At 37.7% G+C, this 12,829-nt stretch overlaps 1 long non-coding RNA gene across 1 annotated transcript in view; it reads right to left on the bottom strand.

Moving 5' to 3' along the window:
* Nucleotides 1-12,347, bottom strand: part of LOC129621639 (uncharacterized) — a 39,798-nt gene extending 27,451 nt beyond the window's left edge. The window contains exons 1-3 of the long non-coding RNA XR_008699575.1: nt 12,268-12,347; nt 11,359-11,518; nt 9,590-9,774 (exon numbers count right to left, since the gene is read on the bottom strand). This is a non-coding gene — a long non-coding RNA (uncharacterized LOC129621639). The remainder of the gene's footprint in view (nt 1-9,589; nt 9,775-11,358; nt 11,519-12,267) is intronic.
* Nucleotides 12,348-12,829: the final 482 nt, after the last annotated feature.

Genomic DNA, 12,829 nt, shown 5'->3' with positions numbered 1-12,829 from the left:
TTTCCATGCAAGAATACTGGAGTGGGGTGCCATTGCCTTCTCTGCTTGAGTAGACATCAAATAATGTATATATCTTTTGTGCTATATAACCTAATATTTAGATACTTGGTCATTTGCTTTCTTTATAACTGATAAAATAATGATGCATAGTAATGTTCAACCATATGTTTATAGTGTCTGGGAAAGTGTGGTTAGAGTTATGTGGGAGATATCATTTGTCAGTGTTCACCAGCTTGTAAAAACCCTAGTGTAAGAGCTTAGACATCTAAATAAAAAATAAAATGCAAAATATAAAATAAAATGTAAAGAGAGATTCTTGGCACTTATTACAGTGAAGCACTCAAGTTTATTTAATAATTTTATTTTACCCTTCCATTCAGGACTTGACCCTATGGACATGTCCTCTCTAAGGCACATGGATTTGATCTCCTTTTTCTTATTACATCCTCCTATTATGTCTCTTATATTCTGAATGCTCAGCTCTCTGGTACTAATAGAATTATCTGTTCTAAAATTGTAAATTTTTGTTTTATTTCTGTGTTTCCCTTTGGATAGTTTCTCCTCCTATGTCTTCAAGTTCATTAACCTTTTCTTCTATAATATTTAATCTTTAATTTACTCCATGTACTTTTTATCACATACATTGTAGTTTCCATCCATCTATAGAAATTTGATTTGTAACTTTTTATGTATTTTATCTAGAATGCAGTTAAAAAACTGTTTTAATATCTTTATCTACTAGTTTTAGCAATTATATCTTTCCTGGATCTTTTGCTATATCTCTCCTCATTGTTTGTTGTAATATTTATGTGCATGAAAATGCATCATTTATTGTGAATTTTGCTTCAGGGGGTGTTACATATATTTTTGCGTTCCTATAAGTCTTCTTGAGCCTTGTTTTGGAATGTAGATAATTTGTTAGGAACAATTTGATTGGTTTAGGTTTTCTTTCAAAGACATGAGGTTGGAACCACAGCATTATTTAGTAAAGCTAAAGTTGCTCAGTTGTGTCTGACTTTTTGTAACCCCCATGGACTGTAGCCCATCAGACTCTTCTGTTCATAGAATTCTCCAGGCAAGAATACTGGAGTGGATAGCCATTTCCTTCTCCAGGGCATCTTTCCAACCCAGGGAAAGAACCCAGGTCTCCTGCAGATGCTTTATCATCTGAATCACAAAAGAAGCCTGTCTACAGCTAATTCGTCCCCAGTACTGAAGCAAGATGTTTATGACTACTTCATCTAATACTCTGTGAAGTGAGGAAGTAAGATATTTTCCAATCTGGAAGATGGAAATAGGCATTATTCACAGTTCTATATAAGTGACACATACTGTTCCCTATAATCCTTTTCTTGTTAGCTCTTTCCTGAGCCTCAGATAATTTCCTCATATGTGTATTTTAATCAAGACTCTAGGCTGAAAAATTGAGGAATGACCTTATGCAGATTTACGGCAATTCTTTCCCTGTGCTGCTCTTTCCTCTTTGGTCATTTTTGTGAACTGTAGTTTCTTTAGTTTCTTGGTTCTCAGTTCCAATTTGAGTTGTCCAGGTAAAGTGACCAGTTATCCCAGTATTTGGGTGGAAGGGGATCATGTGATGCAAAACTTTCATATTTAACACAGGGAGCCCTGCCCAGTGCTCTGTGATGATCTAGAGGGGTAGAATGAGGCAGGGGAAAGTGAGGGAGGCTCAAGAAGGAGGGGATAGATGTGTGTGTGTGTGTGTGTATATATATATATATAGCTGATTCAAATTCTTGTAAGGCAGAAACCAACACAACATTGTAAAGCAATTATCCTCTTATTAAATAAATACATAAATTTTAAAAATTAGTGCATAAGACAAAAATTAAAATAAAATTGAGAAAGAAAGTGAAAATGAAAGTCACTCAGTTGTGTTTGACTCTTTGTGACCCCATCGACTATACAGTCCATGGAATTCTCCAGGCCAGAATACCAGAGTTGGTAGCCTTTCCCTTCTCCAGGGGATCTTCCCAACCCAGGGATCGAGCCCGGGTCTTCTGCATTGCAGGCAGATTCTTTACCAGCTAAGCCACAAGGGAAGCCCAAGAATACTGAGTGGGTAGCCTATCCCTTCTCCAGCAGATCTTCCTGACCTAGGAATCAAACTGGGATCTCCTGCATTGCAGGCCAATTCTTTACAAACTGAGCTAAAATTGAGAAAGTCTTAGGCAAATTGGAACAAGTTGGTCACCCTACTACAAGGCTATGTCTTGTTTTCCCTGTGGTTCTACAACCTGGAAACTCTCTCAAAATAATCAAATGGAGTACCTATAGGATGACCTCTTTGTTCCAATGTCTTTATGGTCACTGCCATTCATTGCCTGGTCTCAAAATCCACTGTCCCATGTTGTGTCTGTTTATTTTTTCTTTTGATTGTTTCAAATGGGATGTAAATCTTCTATCTTTGCTGGAAGTGAAACTCATTCTGTCTTTATTTCAGTCTATCAGATTTTCTTCACCATCTCTCCCCTGAAAGTGTTCTGATTAGAAGTCACCAATGAGCTGCATGCTACAAAAATGTTATGGTCAGTTTTCAAGTTTCATTTTACTTAACCAATCAGCTGCATTTAACAACTGATTACTAATCTTCTTTGAAACAATATTTTCTACCAGGATAAAATTGTCTTGGTTTTCCTTTAAGAAGTTACTCCTTCTTAGACTCCTTTGCTGAATCATCCTCATGTCCTCAACCTCTAAATGTTATAGTGCCCTGGGGATTAGTTCTAGGACATCTTCTTATTTCTCTCTACACTCATTCTCCATATGACCTTATCAAGTCTCATAGTTTCATATATCTTTAAACATAAACTCCTAATTTTGTCTCTAACTTTCCAAAATTGTGTACTTAAGTGGCTACTCAAAATTTACACATGGAGAAGGTATCTCAAACTTAATATTTCCAAAACTGAACTCTTAATTCTCCCCAGTTCCTGAAACTGTTACTTTCAGATCCATCTTATTCTTAGTAAATGGCAGCTCTGTTATTCTGATTTCCTAAGCCAAAGTCTTGCCATCATCTTTGGTTACTTTTCCACACTTCTGATCCATCAGCAAATCTAGACAGCTCTATCTTCTCACTATCTTTACTTGCTTACATCCTATCCAAGTCATCATTACCTCTCATTGACATTATTATTATTACCTTACTTATACTAGGTAATGTAACCTAGTTTCTTGGTTCACATGCCCATGTGTATTTTTCACATGGTTTCTAAATTACTAATCTCAAATTGTGAACTGGATTATGTTATTCCTCTGCTTAAAATGCCTCAGTGTCTCTCATATCACTCATATTAATATTTAGTCTTCACCTTGACCTTCAAAGGACTATATGACCTAACCCAGTATTATAAGGACAATCATCTTTCTTTTTTCTCTATTCCATCTACAATGGTCTCCTTATTTTCTTCAAATATGGAAAGCACACTCCTGCCTTCAGATCTCTGACCACGGCAACTTAACTCTTCTTTCTGCCTAGAGTGCCTGCTCAGAGATGGGTGGTTCACTCCATTATTTCCTCCAGATCTTTACTCAAAAGTCACCTTATCAGAGGGTCTTCCCTGACCATCTAATATAAAAGCACATTCTCCAACACAGTCCCTGTCATCTCCCTTAATTATTTTATTATATTTTTCTTCATAGAACACATTCCTATCTGCCCTGTTTATTGCACTGGGTTATTCCAAGAGAACAGGAATGTTGTTCGCAGAGACTTGCCTAGTACTGGCACATAGTAGGTACACAATAGGTATTTGTTGAGTTAATAAGTGAGTGAGTAGAACTCTATAGTTGTGGACATTTCTTATTTAGGATATTAAACAATACAACTGATACAAATTGAGCCCTGATTACCAAGTAACTTTTCAGGTTGAATGTAGCAGTGTTCTTCTGAGGCCCTCTCAAGTATTCTTATATCAGTTGCTGCTGCTGCTGTTAAGTCGCTTCAGTCGTGTCCAACTCTGTGCGACCCCATAGACAGCAGCGCATCAGGCTCCCCCGTCCCTGGGATTCTCCAGGCAAGAACACTGGAGTGGGTTGCCATTTCCTTCTCCAATGCATGAAAGTGAAAAGTGAAAGTGAAGTCGCTCAGTCCTGTCTGACTCTTAGCGACCCCATGGACTGCAGCCTACCAGGTTCCTCCGTCCATGGGATTTTCCAGGCAAGAGTACTGGAGTGGGGTGCCATCACCTTCTCCGAAGATATCAGTTAGGTAAGCCTTATGTGTATATGGCTTTTATTGTTGGTTGAAATATCAAAGGATATAAATCAATTCAAAGAATCGTCATGCAGAAGGACTTTCATAATTCGAAGGAAAGGAAAAAATCTTCTTTCAAATGAATAAAGTTTGACCTTTAAGTTTCCAGATTTTCAGCTATTTTCTAATGTTTTGATTAGGGCAAACTGGCCCAATTCCTTCCAAAAGTATTATTCACCTGGACACATGATGACAGTATTTCAACAAAACAAAAATCGTACATTTTCCTCATTCAGTTTTAATCAGAAATCGATGTTTCACTTTTTCAGAAAACACTGAAATCATCAACCTGATTTCATTCCTTTAATCTCCAAAATATTCTTTCAATTTGGGTCTTACAGTTTATGAAACATTAAGTTTGAATATTTGTTATTATTTTTGATTGATGAAAATCTCCCTCCTCAGTTTTAGCAATAGAATTTTTTGCAAAGACAATATTTTAACAAGAGTTCTTTGTACTAGGAATTATATGATTTCTTCTGTTGTAATGGGTGATTTTTGCTGCATCTCCCTGAAAGGTGGTATCAATAGCAGTGATTATAAGGGACAACAGATTCAAAACCTACTTATATACATTTTCACAGCTACTCTGAAAATTTTCAGGGTAAAAATATTTGTGCCTTCTATTTAGGTATTTATATGTATGCCTACATTTTGTAGAAAATGTATATGTATATTTCAAAGTCATAGAAGATGACTTTGTAATATATATATTCTGCAATATTATATATTATATATATATACTATATATATATATATACACACACTTGAATCAAAGGCTGCTTAAAATTTAGTTCATTGTAAGGAGTCATCATAATCTCAATTATAAGTAGATGTCACTTTAATATGGAATTATTTTAATTTTAGAAATCCTATTTTTATCTAACACTTAATTTTCTCTCCATCACTCATTAATGAGTGACAGCTATGCAAGTGACATGGACTTAATCCCTGGGTCCGGGAGATCCCCTGGAAAAGGAAACGGCAACTCACTCTGGTATTCTTGCCTGGAAAATCCCATGGACAGAGGAGCCTGGAGGGCTGCAGCTCATGGGGTCGCAAAAAGCGACTGAGAGACTAATATACACAGTTGATTAACAATATCGTGTTAGTTTCAGACGAACAGCAAAGTGATTCAGTTACATACATGCATGTATCTATTCTTTTTCAAATTCTTATCCCATTTAGGTTGTTATATAACATTAAACAGAGTTCTCTGCACTATACAGTAGGTGTTTGTTATCCATTTTAAATATAGCAGTGTATATATGTCAATACCAAACTTCCTAACCATCCCTACCTTTCCCCACACTCCCCCTTGGTAACCATAAATTCATTCTCTAAGCCTATATTTCTGTTTTTTATATAAGTTCATTTGTATTTTTTTTTTTTTTTTTAGATTTCACAAACAAGTGATATGATATATTATTTCTTTTCTGACTTCACTCAGTATGACAATCTCTCGGTCCATCCATGTTGCTGCAAATGGCATTATTTCACTCTTTTTTCTCTTTAATAGATTGTAGGACCAAGTTCTCAGGTTTCTGTTGATCATCAACATTATGATCCTTTGCTTTGATGAAAACAGGGAAAAAATTGATAAAACTCTTTTGACTTTGCCTCAGAAAGATTTAATGACTTGCACTGGGTGAAAAAACAAAGGAGAAATGTTAACATTTTTTAACTGAATTTTTGTCTCTCTCTAGTTCCCAACTTTTTCTTCAGTAAGGAAACAGTCCCAATAAGTGAGAGCACTTTTCTCTGCTCCAGACTGTAAATATAGAATCACAAACTGGTAGTTTATTAACCAGTACTTGTCCCCTAATGTGTGTGGTCAATGAGTCAAAGCCCCTAACATTCTGTGTTATATTATGCCCTCTGTTCATAAACTTGCATAACCTCTCTGGTCCCTGAAGGCATCTGAGTCTAGCCCAGAAGACCCATAAACCTTCATCACTGCTGTTCTCTGTTTTTCCTCTCTGGGTTGCAGATCATCCCTCCTTCACCTTTATTTTGCCCGTGACTAGAGTTAATGCCAGACTGTTGACTGTACATCAATTAGGAGACTCTATTGCCACATTCTATAAACGTCAGCTAGAATGCCTCCCTCTAGCATTACAGAGAGCTCTTTCTGAACAAAACTTATTTTTAGAAATGCAACATAGTGATTTTTTTCGAAAAGTTAAGTTTGAATTTCTATTTTATTTAGAAGCCTTAGGGACATTATGGCTGAGGAAATGCATTCTTCAGCCAAGAGACTTGATCATATTGTCCTTACAAGATGACAGTGGGTATTTTGCTAGAGTAAGGATAATAAAATTAGACCTGTCATTCTTGCTTAGGTATCTGAGAAGTAAGTGTACAGCATGAACGATGCTGGCTCAGGCTTTTAGACCTGAGAAAAAGGAGCAAAAGTCTTCATTTTCAGTACTACCTGGACTTAGCGCCTGTTCTAGGCAAAGCCACTGCTCAAGGTCACAGTCTCAATTTTTCCTCAAACACACTGCAGTATGTAGAGATTCTAGCATCTCTTTTGAATCTATTCATAGCTACAGTCTTTCTATTACAGCCAAGCGTCCCCCAATACAAAGTGAGTCGTGGATGAGTCTCCACTATACCTAGCTTTGTTTAGTTGCTATGTCCTGTCTGAATCTTTTGCGACCCCCACAGAGCACAGCCAGCCAGGTTCCTCTGTCCATGAGATTTCCCAGGCAAGAATACTGGAGTGGGTTGCCATTTCTTTCTCCAGGGGATCTTCCTGACCCCGGGAATGAACCCACATATCCTGCATTGGCAGGTGTATTCTTTACCACTGAACCACCAGGGAAGCTCATATACCTAGTTTACCTTTCATTAACTACCACTCAAAATAAGCCTTGAGCCTGCACTTCCCTCTAAACACTGCCTTGATATCAGGACTGATCCCATGGAAGAAAACACTGGAGTTTGTTTCAGCAAGATTGGTTATCAAGCAGGGAAAAAATATTCAGGCAAGATTTAGAGAGAGACCCAAGCAGGATTGGAGTCTCAGTGGGCACACTTATTTAAATGCTTTATTAAAAAAATGTTCCAAAAGTTTAACAAGACACATTTTTGCTCATTGCCATGGTTTGAGTTACTTTATAATAAATATTTTTCTATGTAAATATGTGATTTTTATAGTATGCTACTGCTAAATCACTTCAGTCATGTGCGACTCTGTGCAACTCCATAGACGTCAGTCCACCAGGCTCCCCCGTCCCTGGGATTCTCCAGGCAAGAACACTGGAGTGGGCTGCCATTTCCTTCTCCAATGCATGAAAGTGAAAAGTGAAAGTGAAGTCACTCAGTCGTGTCTGATTCTTAGCAACCCCATGGACTGCAGCCTACCAGACTCCTCCATCCATAGGATTTTCCAGGCAAGAGTACTGGAGTGGGGTGCCATTGCCTTCTCCGTTTTATAGTATACACTTTGATATTTATTTATACTCTGCTGTCTCATACTCAGGACCTTACTCATGTAATACAGAAATATGAAAGAGAGGCTGATACATGAAGGCTAATGTCCAGTAAACATACTCCCCCATTTTACAACACACAGAGCTTGTTTTAGTTCTTGCCTGATAAGTGATGATATTCTTCAATCAATTGTTTTGTTGCTGTTTAGGTGCTCAGTCATGCCCGGCTCTTTGCATACCCAAGGATTGGAGCATTCCAGGCTTCCCTGACCTTCACTATCTCCCAGGATTTGCTCAAATTCATGTCCATTGAGTTGATAATACCATCCAGCCATCTCAACCTCTGTCGCCCCCTTCTCCTCCTGCCCTCAATCTTTCCCAGCATCAGCATCTTTTCCAATGAATCAGCTTGTCACATCAGGTGGTCAAAGTATTGGAGCTTCAGCTTTAGCATCAGCCCTTCCAATGAATATTCAGGGTTGATTTCCTTTAGGATTGACTGGCTTGATCTCCTTGTAGTCCAAGGGCCTCTCAAGAGTCTTCTCCAGCACCACAATTCAAAATCATCAATTCTTTGGCATTCATGCTTTTATTATACTTCAAGGTCCCTGTAGGATGATGAGTTTGCACTTGATAATTCTTTGGCCTGAGTATTATTAATAGCTCCTCTGTCCGTGGGATTCTCCAGGCAAGAATACTGGAGTGGATAGCCATTCCCTTCTCTAGGGGATGTTCCTGACCCAAGGGTTGACCTTGGGTCTCCCACTTTAGAGGCAGATTCTTTATTGTCTGAGTCACCTGGGCTTCATTATTAATAGTTCACTAATCATTACACCATACATGTGAATGTGCATGAGTTTTATCATTTTATAAGTGAACATGCTTATTTTGTCTGTCCATTCTGAACAGTGAGATTTTCAATAATAATTTTATTTAGGTCTATATCTACTTAAAGGACTTTAAGTTAGGTCTTTATAAACAGAACTTGTTAATTAAGAAAAACTAAATTCATGAAAGAATCAACCATGAACACAGAAATAGAAAATGCCAGCAAATATCTGGATATACAAATGCATGTATGCTCACACCCTAACCCTAATAAGTTACAATAAACATGCAGTGGGGAATTCAGAGATAACCACAAATCTCTCTTCACTACTGCATCGATGAGGCTCCCTGCATTGGCTGCATATGGGATATTACTTTTTCCCTCATTATCCTTGATGTGGTACCCATTTATCTTCAACTGTATCCTCAGAAGTTCAAATAAGATTCATAACTTCCTTGCATTAGAAAATATATACCAAGATATATTCTAAGATTGGTTAGTTTCTATTACAAAGGCTTATAGGTTTGACTTTCTAAGGACAAAATATTTTCAAAAGTCTAACTATTTTTGTTTCTGTGTAAGAATATGAAGATTTGAATAAGAACAGCAACTTCAGATTATAAGACTCTCTTTTACTTGCTGCAAAATGGAAAGGACTCATACTCCTCTCTGGTTCTCCACAGAAACAGGAAAAAATACTGGTTTCAGAATTCTCAAGAGGAGAGTTTCCCATTTATAAGTATTTTAAAAAGTTATTTGCTTTATAATCATTCCCAACTATTTTTTAAATATTTCTTATATCACTTCTCTCTAACCCAACACAGTAGCAGCTGAGATACCAAACTCTCAAATTTGTACTTCTACACTGTTTTACTATTTAACAATTTTGTTATAGGTATCAGAATTTATCTTCCAAAAAGTTTTAGCTACTTAAGTTTTTTAAGGCAAGAGCATAATTTACGAGAGATACCAGTCTTGTCTACGAAATTCCTGACACTGGCAGAGTAGGGTAATGAACCTAAAAAAAAAAAAAAAAGCACTTACAAAGATGATTCAGTTCAGTTCAGCAGTTCAGTTCAGTTACTCAGTCGTGTCCGACTCTTTGCAACATCATGGACGCAGCATGCCAGGCTTCCCTGTCTATCACCAACTCCAATGGAGATGATTAGGCACAATGTAAATGTTTTTTTCTTTCTGTCTCTTCCTGATTCTTCCTCTACTTCCATTACCTTGGAAACCCAGATAACAGGAGACAAGATCAGTTTCTGGTGCTTCTCTAACTACTAGGAGATTTTACATCCCTTAATAACTATAATTTTGCCAAATAAACTAGGGCTACATTACTGAATCTCCCAGGCCATGGATTTAAAATCCCAACTCACCCATATTTTGTATATTAGAGAGAAGAAGCCTGCATTATTCACTTTCATCTATACATTTGCATGCCTGTAACTGACTCCAAGAGCAGTAACTTCAGACCCACAGAGAAGCATTCATTCTAAAGAGATTAGCAAATCTAATACAGTTATGTAAAGTTTAAAAATAAAATAAAATAAAATAAAAGAATTTCACCACCTAAAAAAAAAAACAGAATTTTACCACCTAAAAAAAATAAATAAATAAAAATAAAAAAAAAAATAAAGAGATTAGCTGGAAACAAAAGGAACAGTATGTCTCTCTGTTACAAGGCCACCCAAGGCAGAGGTTCTCTTGCTCTCTGTCTGTCCCTGTTTAACCAGTCCCTGCTTCCCCTACACCATGCTCATCTTCCCTCTTTATCATAGGTTGTTGCTGTTGTTTTAGTGTCTAAGTTGTGCCCGACTTTTTTGTGACCCAAAGGTAGCCCACCATACTCCTCTGTTGATGGGATTTTCCAAGCAAGAATACTGGAGTAGGTTAACCTTTCTTTCTCCAGGGGATCTTCCCCATCCAGGGGTCAAACTTGCATCTCCTGCATTGGTAGGCAGGTTCTTTACCACTGAGCCACCAGGAATACTTAAACATAGGGCCTAATGTAAATGCTATGTATTTGCCTCTGCCCCCAGCTAGTGATTATTCTAATCGTTAGACCAAAACTAATTCTACAGTAATAGTTTATCAAAGGAGCAGTGAGGGTCATTGACATGACTTTTACTGGTTTCCCTGGTAACTGATGAGTCCAGCCAACCTGATGTCGATTCCCTCTATAACCCTCCCACCCCCAACCCCACCATCTACAGTGAAGATTGCTGCTGTGTCCTGCCTGCAATCTGCTGCATGTGGTGGGATGCCCCTCCAGTATCTCACTTCAGATGTGTAAGATCCCCTATCTGTTAAACCATTGATGTCTCTGTCATTGATTCTGGGCTCTTTCTTCAGTCTGAGGCTGGGCAAGTACAGAGCTTGCAGGCCAGCTTGGGTGAGCCCAACAGAGATGATTCAAATATTTCCTTTTCGTATACCTCTCATTCCATTTTACTATTCATCTTCCCATATGATTAGAATATGGTTTTCTTTATTTGCAGTACTCATTGCACTTTATGACTCTCATACTTCTCAAATATGGTCCACAAGAAACCTTACTCAAAAGGAACAATCCTTTCTAGATGGACTATGTCAAGTGGGGCAGAGTTGTAAGAACCTGTAAGTGTTTGTCTGAAAGCAAAATCTGCTTACCTTGCAATCTAGTCTTTTAAAAACTTTCTACTCTGAAGTAAAAAGAATTGACATGATCCATCTGTACTCCAAGACTAAGGCCATACTAGTGCTTTGGTATCTGTTTCAATTATTTTCCCAAACTTAAACATGTCAGACAAACCCATAATGACACTCACTGTGCATCTCTCCTCCACATCTCAATTACTTGCCACTGAGAAGATTTAAGCACACAATGCTCCATTCACATCTATAATTTACATTCTTGCAATGAGTCACCTGCTTTCTATTCTATAGGCATCTTCTTGGAGCATTCACCATGGCTGTCCTTTGAAGTTTCTGTGTTGGAAATAGTTCAAGTATTGAGACAAAATTTACTTCCTCAAAGTGCAAGATATGCTAAGCAGTGACAGAAAAGTTCTGAGTAATAAATGTCAATCATGTGGCCACTTAATAGATATTTAACAGAGTGACTGTCAGAGTTCCGGACTTAGCTGCCTGCATAGTTCTGGACAAGGAGATGTCCCACAACAGGAAGTGCTAGTGAGTAGGATAGACTATCTCCCTATAACACAGCTGCCTTGATTTACTTTCTTGATTTCATTAGACATGGAGGGTGCCAGTGACCAAAAATTTCTGTTGAAATAGAACCCATATCCCACCTCCATGAAAATGAATGCCATCAAAACAAGGCCAGCCTCCTTTAACAGTTTCATAAAGAAAGTGGAGACCTTCTATTACTCCAATATAGAATATGAAGTTTAAAAAAAAAGAGGGTGGAGACATTTAATAAACCTGATTTATTTTTTTTAACTAAGTTAAAACTTCTGTCAGATTCAGAATATATTCTGAGGGGTTCACCTCTAAAAGTTATCCAAGGTACACATCCCTCTCTTTCTGGGGTTCTGAATTGGTGCCCTGGAACATCTGTGTCTAAATCTGATTTACTGCTTTTTCAGCCTTACCCTGTAATTTTCAACTCTTCTTTTTCACTTTTTCTTTGACCTTGTAGTGTAAGCCCTGATGGTTAGGTTTTCTTTCAATTTTTTTTTTTTTTAATGAAATTTCCTGATTTAAGCTTTGATTACCCAGGCATGTAGTTCAAAGATGGCCATGTTGAATAAATATGTTGCCAACTTTGGGTCTAGATAAAGAGCCAGTCCACCCCTCCCTGAATCCCAAGGCCTCTTTAAGTATCTTGGCTGAGTTCAATAATGATCATTTAGACCACTTGTTTTTCTCTTCCTGTGCTTTAAATTCCTACTCATATGTTATAAATTTACCAATAAATGGTGAGTGTATGAAACTCTAGGCATCAACACTTGACCCCAATAAAACCAATAAACATGGATCCCCAGGCCCAAACCCTCTGTCAGTCTCTGCTTCAGTCTTGCTGTTTGGCCCCAGGAAAACTGTGCAGTTTCCAGGACTTCTAAGTGATAAGCCTTTTTTTCTTTTCTTGAAGTTTCCTAATGGTTATATCAGAGGGTATCTTACAGTCAGAATAAGAACCATGAGGGCCAGTCTAGCCACAGCATTGTTTACCAATAGGCTAAAGGCTGAACCCATCAAAAAATAGACCTCATCCTTTCATATTTTGGATACTTCAGATAGCTTGTAAATGTTCCCTCTGCCTTAATGTCTAGCCAT

This window comes from Bubalus kerabau, chromosome 10 (assembly GCF_029407905.1).
Source record: "Bubalus kerabau isolate K-KA32 ecotype Philippines breed swamp buffalo chromosome 10, PCC_UOA_SB_1v2, whole genome shotgun sequence".
Lineage (NCBI taxonomy): Eukaryota > Metazoa > Chordata > Mammalia > Artiodactyla > Bovidae > Bubalus > Bubalus kerabau.
This window is presented reverse-complemented; position numbering and strand designations above follow the sequence as displayed.